Raw genomic sequence first — 16,412 nt, forward strand, 5'->3', positions numbered from 1 at the left:
GCCAGTGTTCCCCTGCCTCTCGCGTCACCACGTCACCAAGCTTCCAGCACGTGAACCTTTGAGAGGAACCTTCAAACCTTGTCTAAACCCCAGCACAGAGTAACCGATAAATCCAGGGAAGATGCTTTGAAGCCGTGCAGTGTCCTGTTTCTCCTTCACCTCTGGCCTCTCATGGTGGAGCTTGCCAGCTGCCGGTATTATGGTGGCATCTTAACAACAGTTTCGGATTTCCCTCTTTCTTTTCCAGTGATCATTCGGAATCCTGTGTGGAAGACCTGCCCTTCTCTGTTTTACTTATAGTGTGGACTCACGGATATTTCCTTTATTCCTTGGATAAAACCCAGCACTGTTACAATTGCTTTTTTTGATTTGAGTTGTTCTAACTTTGGTCACCGGGGCCCTCTCAGGCTGGCTTCTGTGTTCTTTGCTCCTCCTCCAGCCCCCCCTTGAGCACCTCACTTTCTGGCCCTCCAAGGTGTCCCAGGCTCATGCTGGATTTCCCTGTCCCAGCCCTAGACTCAGCTCCTTGCCCGGGGGGCGCTGGTTCCATTTTTGGACAATGACGTCAGGAGCTGAGGTCTAGGTGGGGTGTGCTTGTTGCCCCTGGGGTGTCGCCTTCATCCTGCTCCAGTCCAGCCGTGGGCTCCACCCCACCCCTCCCCACCCCGCTTTCTCTGTAACTTCCCCCGACAGGAGAAACCTGGCCCTGGCTCGCTGGGCCCTTGTGAGTGCTCATCTTATTGGTCAGCTTGGCAAAACTTGGCAGTGTTGGCGCTGCCCGCCTTCTGAAGGCTTGTCCCCGTGGGCTGTGACTCTCGTCGCCTGATGCTTCTGTGTTATGCATCTTTGAAAGTTCTTCGTTTTCGCCCATTTCTTGTATGTGGGGACTCTGTTCTCTCTCCCCTTTGTGCCATTTTCCCTCTGTGCTCTGTTCCCTGTCTCTGTGGTGATGTCGCCCACTCTCTGTCCTTAGCCCTGACCTTCTCTGAGCCCCACACTGGGGGATCTTGAGGCCTTGTGGATGCCCACCTCGCTGCAACCTGGAGGTCCTTGGACCCCCACGCGCACCGCGTCCTAAGTTCTCACCTGCTGCTCTTCTCAGCCCTGTCTCAGGGTGGCCCCTCCATTCTCCAGGCTCCCAGAAGAAGCCTGGGCCTCATCCTGGACACCTCCCTCCCAGTCCCCAGCCCCAGCCCCATCCTGGCCCATCAGCCTCTGTGGCCTGTCCGCTAGGATTCCTGGACACTCTCCCTCCCTCCTCCCATCGACTTCTTGGCCTTGACCCAGCCCCATCCTCTCCTGCCTGCCTCTGGCCTCCTCCGCGTGCTCCTGGCTCCCAGTCACTTTTCTTCCCAGTTAACCCCGTTGTGGGTGGGCACTAGTTAACTAAATAAGAAAATTAATTGCATTGTGTTTTAGCTTAAGAGGAAGAAATACTTTTCAGGAATCACTTTTATTACTTAAAGAATTGCACAACTGCAGGAAGAGAACGGAAGCCTGTTTCTCTGTGCTCCGTAACAGAACAGGAGCAGAGGAGCACTGTGCGTGTCCTTGGCAGGCGGAGGTGTGGTCAGCGCAGAGCACTTGTCCTGCACGGGCAAGGCCCAGGTTCCAACCCCAGTGCCACAAAAAATAAATAAAATAGCAGGTACCCTCAGTCGCCATATAGACTGAAGGAATTTTCTGCCGTTAATTTTTATAGTCATTGTCAACCTGACCTATGTAAGGAGTCTCCACAGTGTCTCACAAGCATTTGGAACAACCAAGTTGCTTGAAAGAAGGTTAAAGGTTAGCGGGGTCTTCTCGTCTACTCGGTGCCAGTGGCTGTCAGGACAGTGACGTCTGTTAAGGAACTTGCGATGCATCTGCTTCAGGACACCGCTGTCTTAAGCTGGGGGGCACGTGCTTTAAAAATGACTGCCATTGCTGCCTGGTGCCTTCTTTGTGCCCGGCACTGTGCCAAGGTCCTTGTGTGCGTGAACTCCCTGATCTCTCTATCTCATTGGTGGTGGGTGCTGGGATTGAACCTGGGGCCTGGTGGGTGGTAAGTACATGCTTTGCCACTGAGCGACCCCAGCCCTAACTCAGCACCTTGACACACCCTCTAAGAGGGAGCTGCTGTTATTTTCTGTTTTCAGTGAGACATTTAGAGTTTATATCAATTGCTTCAGGCTCACAGCTAGTAAGTGGCCATCGCAGGACTCAGCCCCAGGAGTCCTGGTCCCATCCCGTGAGTCTGAAGCCACGTTCTTGACTCCATTCTTAAAGGGGAAGGCCTTATTTCTGATTTGGGGGTTTCTTCTCACTAGATATGAAAAATTTGATACAAATATATATATAGAGAGATTCCATATTGGTATGGTTATGTTTTGGATATTTTGGGTTAACACTTTTAACTTCATTTTAGGGCAAATTTCAACTACACATGAAACCAGAAAGAAAATCTCATGAACCCCCAGGTCCCCGTCATCATGTGGCTTCAACAGTTGTCAGCACGTGGCTGTTCTTGGTTCATCCATATCCTGCCCTCTCTTCTCCCCTGCTCAGTTAGTTTAAAGCAAATTCAGATCTATATTTTTTAAAGGATTTTTTTTTTTTTTTTAAGAAGAGATAACCTCCAGAACCTCCAGTTCCCTGACCCAGCCATGCCCCTCCTGGCCGGTTGGCCTTCCTGGTTCTCCATCCCCTTTCTCCTAGTTTTCCAAATACAGGCAAGTCTGTTCATGGTGCGCGGTCCCCTGGCTCGCGTCCTGTAACCTTATATTCCAGGCGCTTCTCCTCGCTGCTCGGAGGCCTGAAAGCGATCCCTCTTAGTGACTGTAGACAGCCTGGGGTTGCTTGGCAGTCTGTCCCCTGCAGTAGGACATTTAATCTGCTGGTGGCTCTTTGCCATGGTTGCAGTCTCTTTCCTTATTTGGATTATTTTCTGGATCCGTCTCCACTCAAGCCAGGTCAGGCCCCTTGACACGCCTCGCACATGCAACTTCGTTAAGCACAGTGTTCATGGTGGCCGAGACGGAACGCTGATTTGGGTCCTCATTACACTTGCCTGCCGGGAGCTTCACGAGGGCAGGAATCAGGTCTGTCTGCTCCTGCTATGTCCCCAGCATGACCCAGCACAGGGCCTGGCATGCAGTAGGCGCTCAGGTAAACCATACGCTGAATGAGTGAATGAGCGGATGAAGGAGTGAGTGATTGCGACGCTCCATAGCTGAGCATTTGCCACGAGGGTAGTCGGAGGCCACAGAAGCATTTTAGGCAGAACTAGACCTGGTTTTCTCAGTATTGAATCCTCGTATAAATCCCCTGGGATCTTGTTGAAAGGGTTATGAGTCTGAGAAGGGGCCTGAGGTTCTGCATTTCAAACAAGCTCTCGAGTGATGCCAGTGCTTCAGACAGCAAGGGTGCCGTCCAGTATGGCAGCCGGCGACCCGGGCTACTAAGCATGTGAAATGTGGCCAGTGCAAATGGAGATGTGTTTTAAGTGTAAAATACCCACCAGATAGGACAGATTTGGTACAAAAAAATTTTATATTGATCACATGTTGATATGGTAGTATTTTGGATATCTCAGGTTAAATAAAATATATTATTAAAGTTCACCTGTTTCTCTCTCTCTCTTTTTTTAATGTGACTACTAGAATATTAAACATTACACCAGGTACAGTGGCACACGTCTGTGATCCCCATGGCTCTAGAGGCTGAGGCAGGAGGATTGTGAGTTCAAAGCCAGCCTCAGCAAAAGCAAGGTGCTAAGCAATTCAGGAGGCCCTGTCTCTAAATAAAATACAAAACAGGGCCTGGGATGTGTGTGGCTCAGTGGCCGAGTGCCCCTGAGGTCAGTCCCCGGTACACCCCCTCCCCGAAAAAGAGAAAGAAAAGTAGATATTACATTTGCAGCTCACACATTAAGTTTTTATTGGATTGTGCAGCTCTGAACACTCCAGACGCCCTGTTGCCTCCACACATTTGTATGTGCTTTTCCCTGTTTGGGGGACATCCCTCTTTCCCCTTCCCACAGCGAATTCCAGGTGCCTCTCAGGTCTCAGTTAAGATTACTGTCCTCCAAAAAGTCCCCCTCGGTCCCCCATGGGCTTCCACAGCTCCTTGGGATCCCAGCCCTGCCCGCCTGTGACGTCAGCATCCAGGGGTCTGGTCCCACTTTAGACTGATAAAGCTGTGAGGATGGGAACAAAGTCCATCCTGGTCACATTAGCACCAGAACCCAGCAGAGAATGCAAGTGTTTCACTGAATTAATAAGTGACTAGGAAGCCGCGGGTCACGCACACTTCACTCCTGGACTGAAGCAGCCTCAGGTGTCTCCTCTTGACATTCTGTCACCAGACGGCGTCTTCACCTGCTCTCCACTCTGCTGGGGGACACAGGTGCCACGCCACCCATCTGCCTCATAGAGCTGTCATGGCCTTCCAGTAGCACCTCCCTCAGGACTTGTCCTCTGCCAATGGCACATTTCCAAATGGGGACGTGATTTTTTTGTGTGGTTATATCAGCTTCTGGCTAAATAAATAAATTATATTTTATATATATTTTATTATTATTTTTTTTTTGGTGTGGTGCTGGGGACTGAACCCAGGGCCTTGTGCATGCGAGGCCAGCCCTCTACCAACTGAGCCATATCTCCAGCCCCACAACTTGGATTTTGATAAGAGTTTTTTTGTTTTTGTTCCCCCCCACACACTCAGAAATTTCCCTTCTTAATTGCATAGAAGCATTGCTTTAAATCGTCATTAAAAACCAGTCTGTTGGTCTTTTCCTTTGAGATTCATGTTATTTCAATAGTTAATTTGATATGGAAAGGTGCTCCCACTTCAGCTGAGGAAACTGTCTTCGGCTCCCTCATTCCTGCTGTGCAGTGACCCTCTGCAGTCGCCTGCCTGCAGCGCCCCCCTAGGCCACGCTGCGTGCTTCCCCTGACCTCTTTTTCCATCGCTCCCTGCCCACCATTCCCACCCATTCACAGCCATCATCACCATCATTCTCCAAATCCTTTTCCTCAAACTTTTGGTCCCAACCATCTGACTAAAGCCAGCCCTTAATTATATGAACATCTAAAGGAAAAGGCCACACCAAAACTTACGCCTTCCCACCTTCAAGCTGATAAAAATTTAAGATGACTGTAGGTAATGACTGGGATGAGCTGGACATCTAGGTTGCTGGTGAGACTGCAAATTAATCCAACCCTTTGGAAAATGATGTGATGTTATTTCGAAAAATCTAACCGAACTGAAGTCCTTTATGTCCAGCATCTCCATTCCTAGGTTCTTAGCTAAGAAGCAGCACTTGACCTTGTGCACCTAGTGAGAAATGGACTTCATAGTATCATCACTGATACAAAAAGTTGGAAACAAACTTGCTTCCCATTAAAAGGGGTATGGATAAATACACTGTGGTATATCCATATGATGGAATATTATATGCTAGTGAAAATGAAGATGCACAAGAAAAAGATGAGTCTCAGAAGCATACTGTGAATAAAGCAAAATTCAGAAGACTATAGAGGATGTTACTATTATAAAGCTCGAAGCAAGCAAAAGCAAATATTGTTTAGACAAAAATAGGTGATAAAACAAAAATAGCAAGAGATGAATAGCATTGGGGTTCCTACTGCACTTAACAGTGTATATTTGATTGCATATAAGTAATACCTCAATGAAGGTGAGTTAGAAAGAGAAAGAGAATGAATTCCCTGTGCTGTCCCTGTATGTGCCATGTAAGGAGGCGAGTCTCGGGCAGAAATCGCAATTAAGTGATGCATCTGTCATGCTGAGGGTGGCAGGGCAGAAAAGAAAGATCCGGGTCCTTGATGACTCATGAAGCCACCGGAAGGATCTTGTTTTCTTCTCTGCTGTCTCTCCAGCTCATTAACTGGCACATAGTTGGATATGTATAAAGTTCATTTATTCATTTTTGTGCTATATAAAGATAGATCCTGGGGCCTTGGGCATGCTGGGCCAGTGTTCTACCACTGAGCTAAACCCACAGCCTTGGAACTCACATTTTTTTTAATATTTATTTTTTAGTTTTAGGTGGACACAATATCTTTATTTTTACATTTATGTGGTGCTGAGGATCGAACCCAGTGCCTCGTGCATGCTGGGCGAGTGCTCTACCACTGAGCCACAACCCCAGCCCCTACATATTTTTTAATAAAGCTTTCTTTGAAGTATAACTGAAGTTTTTTAAACGTTTGGATGTAGCCAGGCACAGTGGCGCACACCTGTAATCCCAGCAACTTGAGAGGCTGTGGCAGGAGGATCGCAAGTTCAAGGCCAGCCTCGGCAACTTAGTAAGACCCTGTCTCAAAATAAAAAATAAAAAGGACTGGGGTCTAGCTCAGTGGTAAAGTGTCCCTGGGTTCAGTCACCCTGTGTGTGTGTGTGTGTGTGTGTGTGTGTGTGTAAATAAATAGAATTCGAATGCCACACCAGGTATCGGCACATTAACTTTCTGCAGTCAGTTATGACTCATCACCAAGAACAACTGAGCATCCAGCCCTTCACTTCTTGCTCCCTCCTCTCTCCTCTCTCCTCTCTCCCTCTCTCTCATAGGCTCTTGGCTAGAACTCTCATCTGGCATCAGGCCTGTTGGGCCAGAGGTGGCCTGGATTTTATGCACCTTCTCTATATCCTGACTTCAATGTCATGCAGCCTTGAAAATTTTAAACCTTTTTTATTATTATTATTTTATTCTTTGGTACCAGGGATTGAACCCAGGGGAACTTAACCTCTGAGCCACATCCCAGCCCTTTTTGTTTTGAGACAGGGTCTCACTGAGTTCCTTAGGTCCTTGCTAAGTTGCTGAGGCTAGCCTCAAACTTGCAATCCTCCTGCCTCAGCCTCCCAAGTTGCTGGAATTACAGGCTTGTGCCACAGAGCCTGACTTATTGTTAAGTAAACTCTTTTACTGGAGAATAATGCATCCTGTAAAATGCACAAATCACAAGCTTAGTGGACAGTTGAATAAAGTTTCACACCCTATTCAGTGGTTGGGATACTGAAGGGAGCAAGACAGGCTAACACCTGCCCTTGTGGATTCATGGTCACAGTAATCATCCCTGAAGAAGGTTCTAGTTCTCTAGGAGTTTTTCCTCAAGACAAGCCTTTTAAGTGTTGGAGAATATAAGAAAGTCTATTTATAACCACTTTTATCTCATCCTTCAAACATTCCTGTTTTAATACATGCTTTATGTTGTGCATGTCAATACAGTGCCACTTGTAAATCACACAAATACGTATACACACACAGGTACTGGGGATGCATCTCCTGGGGACAAAAGTCTATGAGGGCTCTGGTCCAGAGTGGTGGGGACACACAAAGAGGACAATTTAAGGTAAGGTGGTGTGCACCATAAGAGAAGTTTCACCAGCCCCATGCGGCTGAGAGAGCTAGGGCTGGGGACAGAGTGTGGACTGTCGTTTCCCCCTCGTGAGGAGAGGACACTGAAGCCAGCAGTTGGGGGATAAGCAGCAGTCGGGGACTGCATGTGCCAAGACCCCGGAAATGACATCATGGTGGAGTTCAAAAATTATGTAACTGGCTTTAAATTTAATAGCGCGTCCCCCAGAATCCCCCATTGTTACCTCACTGGTGGTGTGTTCTAAATGGGAGGGGGGCTGGGGTTGTGGCTCAGCGGTAGAGCGCTCGCCTAACATGTGCAAGGCCCTGGGTTCGATCCTCAGCACCACATAAAAACAAATAAATAAATAAAACAAAGGTATTGTGTCCAACTACAACTAAAAAAAATATATTTTTAAAAAGATGGTTTGACTTAGGATTTTTCAGGTCTATGATGATGTGAAAGTGACACGCACTCGGTAGAAACTATTTGGAATTTTGGGAGTTTGATCTTATCCTGGAATAGCAATATTTGGTACTAGTCTCCACGCTGGGCAGCAGCAGCTTGTAATGGAGCTACCACAAAATCACAAGCAGGGACAATGGACACTCTGTGACGTGCTGTGTTGCTCAGGTACGATCGGTAGGTTGGGGGAGTTATGTGATTTTGGACTCATGATTCAACCTACCATGGGTATGTGGGGTCATGACCCCACAGGGGGTTAAGGAGCATTTGTATATTTTGCAAAAAACGACTACAGCGACGTCCCCTGTTGACACACTCTTCTGACAGTGAACCATTCCCGCACTGAGAGGTGGCTGTCATGACTCCTCTTGATCCCGGAGAGACACTTATGACCGAGACAACCAAGAAATATGGGGGAAGTGACACTGTGATTTCTAAGGCCAGGTCACAGAGGACAACACAGCTTCTGCCTGCTTCGTTTCTTGGAAGACCCCTGACGGGCTGTGAGGAAGCTCAGGCCACAGGGAGAGGAAATATGTGAATATTCTGGCCAACAGGCAGCAGTAGCTGCTGGGCATGTGAGCCTCCAAGGTGACCCCAGCTCCTGCCGCCATCTGACTATGACCATTCACAAGACCCCGAGTGACCCAGCAGCTCAGGAGGCTGAGGCAGGAGGGTCACAAGTTCAAAGCCAGCTTCAGCAACTTAGCGAGGCCCTAAGCAATTTAGGGAGACCTGTCTCTAAATAAAATAAAGAGTTAAAAGGGCTGAGATGAGGTTTCAGTAATCGAGCTTTCAAAGTCCCCCGGGGGCTGTATGAAGTCTGAGCTGCTCTCCAGGGTCAGGTTGTGTCTCCAGCTCCAGCTGGCTCTCAGATAGAAGGTACGTAAATTATCCTGCCTCCCTGTTCTCATCTGTAAAATGGGACACCTTCTATTTTATACTGCTGGGATGTGGATCCCTGAGTGCCTGGTGCAGAGTCGTGGTTCTCAGACTTTACTGGACATTAGATTCACCCTGTAGAGCTTTTCAAACATTGATGTGTGGACCCTCCATTTCCCTCAGAGCTGCTGACGTTCTCTAAGGGGAGCCTGGGAGTGAGCATTCCTTCTCTGGTCAAGGTGATGCTTCTTGTCCGGGGACCCCGCTTGGAGAACGGCTGAGTGGGTGGCGTAGCCCCTGCTCTCCAGCTCCATCTCTGGTCTTCCTCGGTCACCTCAGGTGCTCTGAATTTGCTCTTTCCACTGACTCAGGGCTCCGTCTCCTCCTCTCCCTCCCTTTTGGCATCAGCTCTGATCGTTTGGATTCCCCGTAGCTGGTAACCTGAGCCCCGGCCCAGCTTTCCGCTGAGAGTGGCCGGGTCCCCACCTGTTGAGGCCACCTGATTGACGGCTCCTTCAACCGCAATCATTCCTTTTTTGGCCGCCTTCAGAACTGTCCCCAGCTTTCTTACATAAGCAGACACCTTTCTTCCCAACCAACATTATGCCTGGCACACCTCGGCTGCCGTCCTCACTTGACCCCGTCCCACTCATTTCTTTGATTTGCTGGTACAAATGGGTTTCACGGCAGGGCCAATTAAGCCTCTTCCAGCAAAGGCCTCTGTAAGGTGGCCCTGCCAGCTGGAGCAGGAGGGCCAGTGTGACTGGAGCTGACAGTAAGTCCAGGAGACAGGAGCTCAGGTCAGAGAGACCGGGAGATGAAGGACTGCACAAGTCTCTGTCATGAGCAGAGCTTCTACTTATCCTCATAGTGGTCAAATTAAGAAGAATTTAAACTGTGAGATATAGATATGTGTGTATATGTTTATAAATACAAATTCATATATATATATATATATATATATATATAGTAAAAAAATACAGTTCATACACATGCAACCATCAGAAATAAGAGAGGGAACACTGCCACTCAAAGCCATCTCTAATATTGTGGTCCCAGGGCAAGAGCACAAATGGAGGCTCCCAATCTACAGCTCACACCCTTCTTTTCCCCTGTCTGTCCTGCACCCTTAAGGGGTTATCTACATCTGTACGTGGACACCCCAATCTGTACAATGGAGCCTGGTTCATCTTCCCCAGATCACCTCTTGCCCACTCCTTGGGTCTAGGGGTGAACACATCAGTGTGACCTTCCCTGGAGGCTGAGAGGAAGGGGAACTGGAAAGAGGCCCACCCAGGTGCTGAAAGCACATCCGGGAACATTTGGGTAGGATATTGGGTACTCATCGTATGAAGTCGTGGGGTGCTGTCCAAGAAGGTAGCTGTGAGTCACATCTGGTTATTTAAATCAACCAAAATGAAATAAAATGAAAAATTCAGCTTCCTAGTTACTTTAGCCACATTTTGGGTGTTCAGTAGCCACATTTGGCTAGGGACTAAACAGACAGTGCAGATAAAGAACATCTTTTTTTAAAAAAATGTATTTTAGTTATTGATGTACCTTTATTTTGTATTATGTGTGGTGCTGAGGATCGAACCCAGGGCCTCACACATGCCAGGCAAGTGCTCTGCCACTGAGCCCCAGCCCCAAAGGACATCTTTATTGCTGCTTTGTGTTCTGCCGGGCAATGCTGGTTAGGAAAGAGAATGGCATGGCTCCCCGGCCACCAAGCCATGCAGCCAGCCCACTGGTCCCTACCGAGAAGCGGCAGCAGAGCAGTGGACAGTGGAAAGGCCGTGGCCCAGTGAATTGGAGCACCAGCTGCAAAGGGCAGCAAGCTCAGGCAAGCCAAGGCAGGATGACCTGTCGGCCACCAGAGCTTGGGGACAGTAAGGATGCCTGCTGCAGAAGGCTGCACTGCATCCCAAAACCTCAGCCTTTCACACCTGCGACCAGAAAATGAAAGTGAAGCAGACCTGAAAGACCTCAAGAATTGACCAATAGCATGAGTGTGTTTCCTTAATTAGCATAAATTTGGACCAATAGCAGTGAACCAAGTGGTATATAAACCCCTAGGCTAGCACACGGGGTATCTCTTACTGCAAGAGCTTGGTTCCTGTTCTTCAGGAAGTCCTGCTCTTGCACTCGCTCATCGTGGTCTGTGGATTCCATTCTTCAACTTCACAAGAACTCAGAAAAAGGAATTGATGGTGAGCTGGTAGTTGGGGTCTACTGCAGCACTGGAGGGCACAGCCCACCGTTAAGGGCTGCAACACTTTTCTGCCAACGACCTCAGGCAGACCCCATCCCCATCCGCCAGCAAAATCAGAAAAACTCTGCTTTCACCTGCCAATAGCTTCAGAGAATGGAGTTTCCTCTCAAAACTTCAATTGTGACTCACAAGCTGGCTAGAATGCAGGTGATCAAAATTGGGACCAAATGTCAGTTTATTAGAAAGACTTCAAAGTAGCCATTATGACGATGTTCAAGCAACCACAGGGCGCTCAGTTTTACCTTTAAAAAGTAAAAGTATAATCAAATCCAAAGTATCAAGAAACAAACATTGCAAAACAGAACCGAATGGAGATCTGGAGCTGAAAACTACAATGGAATGAAAAATTCACGGAAGGAGCTTAAGAGTAAAATTTGAAATGACAGAAAAAATGAGCAAACTCAAGTGATTATGCAACCCAAAGAACAAAGAGTAAAAGGAGGTGAAAAACGAACAGGAATGCAGGAAACCATTATGCAAAATAAATACCTGCAAAGGGAGTACAAGGAGAGGAGAGAGAAAAATAAGCAGAAAAAAAAAATGTTTTGAGAAATAATGGCTGAAAACTTCCCAAACTTACTGAAAAACAAATGCCTATCCAGGGAGTTCAATACTCCATGTAGGATTAAAAAAAGACCCACAAACAGATACATAGTAAAAATGTTGAACACCAGAATCAAGGAGAAAAACTTGAAAAAAAATTATCACTTAACGGAGACCCTATAAAGACTCACAGCTGACACCAGAGCTCAAACAGTGGAGGTCACTGGGCAATGGGATAATATCTTCAAAATACTCAAAAAGTCAAGCAAGAAGCCTCCATCCAGGAAAGTTTTCAAAAATAAAGACAAAATAATGCCAGGTGTAGGGGTGCATACCTATAATCCCAGAAACTCAGAAGTCTGAGGCAGGAGAATCGTGAGTTGAAAGCCAGCTTCAGCAATTTAGGCCCCAAGCAACTTAGTGAGACCTTGTCTCGAGGTAAAATATAAAAAGGGCTGGGGGTGTGGCTCAGTAGTTAAGTGCTCCTGGGTTCAATCCCTGGTACCAATAAGTAAATGAATAAAGAAATAAGATAAAATAATATGTTGGGAGTAGTGGTACACACCCGTAAACCCAGTGATTTGCTGAGGCAGGAGGATTGTAAGTTAGAAGCCAGCCTCAGCAACCTAGCAAGGGGCAAAGCGACTTAGCTGAGACTCTGTCTAAAAGAAATTTTTTTTCTTAAAAAAAATTAAAAAATAAAAGTCTGGGGATGTAGCCTCAGTCGTAAAGCATCTACGGGTTCGATCCCCATTACCAATTAATTAATTAATTAATTAATAGTAATGAATAAAAATTGTAAAAAGACTCTCTCAGATAATAAAAAACCGAGACAATTGTTGCTTCCAGGTCCCTCTTACAGAAATTACAAAAGGAAATTCCTCAAGTGAAATCAAGTGACCCCAGAAGGTAATTTGAATACACCTGAGAAAACAAAGGGCACTGCTAAAGATAATTATGCATTTTTTTTTGTACCAGGAATTGAAACCAGGGGTGCTTAACCACTGAGCCACATCCCCAGACTTTTTAAAATTTTTATTTAGAGAAAGGCCTTGCTAAGTTACCTATGGCCTCATTAAGTTGCTGAGGCTGGCTTTGAACTTCTGATCCTCCTGCCTCAGCCTCTCGAGTCACTGGGATTACAGTCATACACCACTGTGCTCGGCTCGAGTCATCTAAAATGTAGATCAATGAGGGATGGATAGATAGATGGATTGATAGCAAGCTGCAGTGCAGCATTAACACAACATCATGTGATTGTCTACCTGTGGTATTGCTGGGTCTCTAACTATACATGTACCGTGGCTGGATCTTCATAGTAACTGTTGGGTCTATATATAATTGCCAATAATAACACAAAGACATACCCTCCAGCAAAGCTGAATTGGGCTAAGGAAAGGACCCTAAATGGTAACTAGAAATGAACAATAGCAAGTGAAGAGAATCAGAAATGATAAGAAAGTTAATATAGCGAGAAAGTCATAAATGTACACATGCTCTCCTTTCCTCCCTGGGGCTCTTTAAAAGACATACAATTGTGAATATTTGTTCAGTTTTATGACCTGATTCTAGAATCCAAAATAAACCTAATGTTCATGCCTCTGTCATTTACAATGAGTTTTCCTATAAAAATCCCTCCATCCTCCCATGACAGGTGACCGTAATCTTGTCATTCCACTGTAACAGAAATGTCCCAAAACTTCTGATCTCAAGGTGTCTGGATATCAATACCTTCCCTCGGGGAACCTCAGATTCTCATGCAGATTTTCCTTTCCTGATTGCTAAGGAAACTGGCTTCACATTTCTGTGACTAAGGAGTCTTTCCAGTGGCTTTACAAAAGACAGGAAATCTGATTAAGAGGGTTGGATATTTCTAATGTCCAGGAAAAGAACTAGCCAAGATTAAAAAGAAAAAATCCCCAAGAAAGTGAAACATTAAAATAGCAAAGTGTTTTAAGTCCTGAGGAATATAAAATTAAAAACAAAATACTTTCTAACCTCATCTCAGTTTGCCTCACATGAGAAAAAAAAAACATGATATGATATGCACAGAATATCATGTATTCCTCAAAATAATATAAATAAAAACACACAGCGCTTAACATCTGCCAGGCACTGTTCAAAGCACAGTAAACATATATTTTAATTCATTGTAGTTCTCACATCTCTCTGCAGTAGATAATAGGTATCATTATTTCCATTTCATGGGTGAAGAAACTGAGGTCCTCATTTCCTTAGGGGTGAATCAGTTGCTCGAGGTCAGCTCGTTAGAAGTTGCAGAGGCAAGAGCTGGGTCACCTATAATCCCAGCTACTGGAGGCTGAGAAAGGAGGATTGCAAATTCAAGGTCAGCCCGTGGGACCTAGAGAAATCCCATCTCAAAATAAAATGAAAAGGGACTGGGGCAATAGCTCAGTGGTAAAGTACCCCTAGATTTCTTTTCTGTTTTTGCAGGGGGCTAGGGGGCTGCGAACTGAGGATTGAACTCAGGGGCACTCAACCACTGAGCCACATCCCCAGCCCTATTTTGTATTTTATTTAGAGACTGGGTCTCGCTGAGTTGCTGAGGCTGGCTTTGAACTCAGATCCTCCTGTCTCAGCCTCCTGAGCTGCTTACAGGTGTACCCCTGGATCTCAATCAGAAAGAAGAATGAATGAAAAGGAAGGAAGGAAGAAGGGAGGGAAAGACAAGAAGAGGAAGGAAGGAGAAGAGAAAGAGACGGGGAGGGAAGGAAGAAGAGAGAGGAGGAGGGAAAGGAAGTTAGTTGCCAAGACAAGACTGTTACCCAGGCTCACGGGCCATGGCCCTCACCCTCAGCCACCATGGTGACAGAGGAAAGAGAGGAGTCGTCCAGGGAGCAGGGGGAAGCCCTTCCTGACACTTCCCCTGAGGCCTGGAGCAGAGAGCACCAGAGCTTGTCATTCCCTTCCCCAAGCACTGCCGGCTCCAGATCTGCCTCCCCCTTTAACCCTGGGGCTGAAAACTGTCAAAGGGCACATACTGTAAAGGTCAGATGCGGCTGGGGCTGGGGCTCAGTGACAGAGCACTTGCCTCGCAGGTGTAAGGCACTGGGTTCGATCTTCAGCACCACATAAAAATAAGACAAATAAAATAAAGGCATTCAGTTCATCTACAACTACAAAAAAAGAAAAAAAAAATCAGATGGCCGGTGGAGGGCTCCACCCTAGGACTTCGCTGTCCACTGACAGCAAAGCGCCCGGGTTTCCCGTCCATCAGGCACGTGCTCAACTTAAAAGGAACACGGTTCCTGAAGCCAACAGTGGAGTCTGAAAAGGCAGGAGACCAGGTTGTTACGCACAATCCGCCCATGGTGTAGTCCCGTCTGAACACACAAAGGGAACAGCCCGGAAAACAGGGACACGTTGCATTTGGAGAGTGCAAGAAAACTCTTTTTTTTTTTTTTTTCAATAAATACTCTGTCTTAAAACGGACAAAAATGTCTACGGTAAACAGAGGCATTGAGGAATTGTTTCAGCTAGTAACATTTCTAAGGCTCTTTGGGGGGATACTTTTTTTCCCAAAGTAAACTTTTAATTTTAGAATTGTTTAGACTTACGGGAAATTTAAGAAGATACATAACAATCAAAAGTCACACAATTCGAATTTAACTGAACGTATGGAAGAAGTGGCCCTTAGGATCATTGAGTGCCTTTCTTAGATCTTTAACTCCCTTTGCAATTTCTTCCTCGCTTACTAGTCTAGCCGAATTTCCTGCTTGTTCATATGTCCATTATTGATATTAATACTTGCATGCAGAATTCCCTTATTTATTTACTTACTTACTTACTTACTTATTTATTTTGGTATACAATCTTTTTTTGTTGTTTTCGTTTTTAAATCTTGTTCCCGGCTGGTGGCCCAGGAATCCAGCCTCGCTCCTGATTGGACATCAAGGGTAAGGGGCGGGTCTTGGGCTCTGAGTGACTTGCGGGAAACTTCAGGGAATTTGGACACGACAGCTTCTCGGAAAGTGGGCCTGGGCTACTGGGCGACTGCCGGTTGATTCGTCTTCTACCGACCCGTTTGGGGACCTGGGAAGCGGGGTCCCCGTGCTCACCGAGGAGGAGTGCTGCCCCTCGGCAGGAGAGGGCTCCGAGGACCGCAGTCGAGAACCCACTCATGTCGTATGCGAGTGGCGCCCCCTGGAGCCCAAAAGGGGATCGTGACCCTGGAGTTGGGCAACTGGGCAACAGCCTGGCAGTAGTGTCCCTATTTCAAAAAGTGCTTTTAAGAATCCTTCAGGGTTTTTTTCTTTCCAAAAACCAGGCGGGGGCAGGTCTTTGGTCAGGCACACCTGCCCCAGGGATGGAGCACCTTTGGAAGTGCTGGATTGCCTCCAGCCTCAGAAGGCTTGGGAACAAGTGCACTTGATGTTGCCCTCATTCTCCTCTTGGGCCTTTCTTTCCCTGTCTCCTCATCCCCCCATATTTCCACGTCAGAGTAAATGATCCAGTGTCCCGAGGAAAAATATAAAAACCGGCAACTTTCTCATGGACCCTGGGCCCAATTCCACATGTCAGCTAGGTTCCTCAGAGCCAGACTCAGGCTCTCATTAGTGAAAGGATTTCCCCAGCCCCAGGGGTGACACTGTTCCTGAGCCGTCTCCCAGGAGATGGCCTGGGTTCTGTGGAAACTGCCTTTATGACGGGAGTCCTGGCAACATCCAATGAGTGCTGAGAATTTCCCACGGAGCAGATGAGCATCAAAATTTAGGCTAACCTAGGACAAATGTTCTGGTCCACTGAATTCTACACTAGAGACATGAATAAATTAATAAACAGACTCCTTTCTCACTCAGAGACTGATAACACCCTTCCTGGAAATCCCAGGAATAGAATCTTCGTAGAAATGGACCTGCTTCACTACCTGT

General features: G+C 46.7%; 1 long non-coding RNA gene across 1 annotated transcript; it reads right to left on the reverse strand.

The window, feature by feature from the left end:
* Positions 1–12,912: 12,912 nt before the first annotated feature.
* On the reverse strand, positions 12,913–15,586 carry LOC131424002 (uncharacterized). Its single transcript, XR_009226342.1, has 3 exons — positions 15,334–15,586; positions 14,523–14,600; positions 12,913–13,840 (listed from the first exon to the last, which is right to left on the reverse strand). It is a non-coding gene; the product is annotated as an uncharacterized LOC131424002 (long non-coding RNA).
* Positions 15,587–16,412: the final 826 nt, after the last annotated feature.

The sequence above is a fragment of the Marmota monax genome, unplaced genomic scaffold (assembly GCF_021218885.2).
Source record: "Marmota monax isolate L192 unplaced genomic scaffold, Marmota_monax_Labrador192_F-V1.1 WCK01_AAM20220418_F8-fsc00228, whole genome shotgun sequence".
Lineage (NCBI taxonomy): Eukaryota > Metazoa > Chordata > Mammalia > Rodentia > Sciuridae > Marmota > Marmota monax.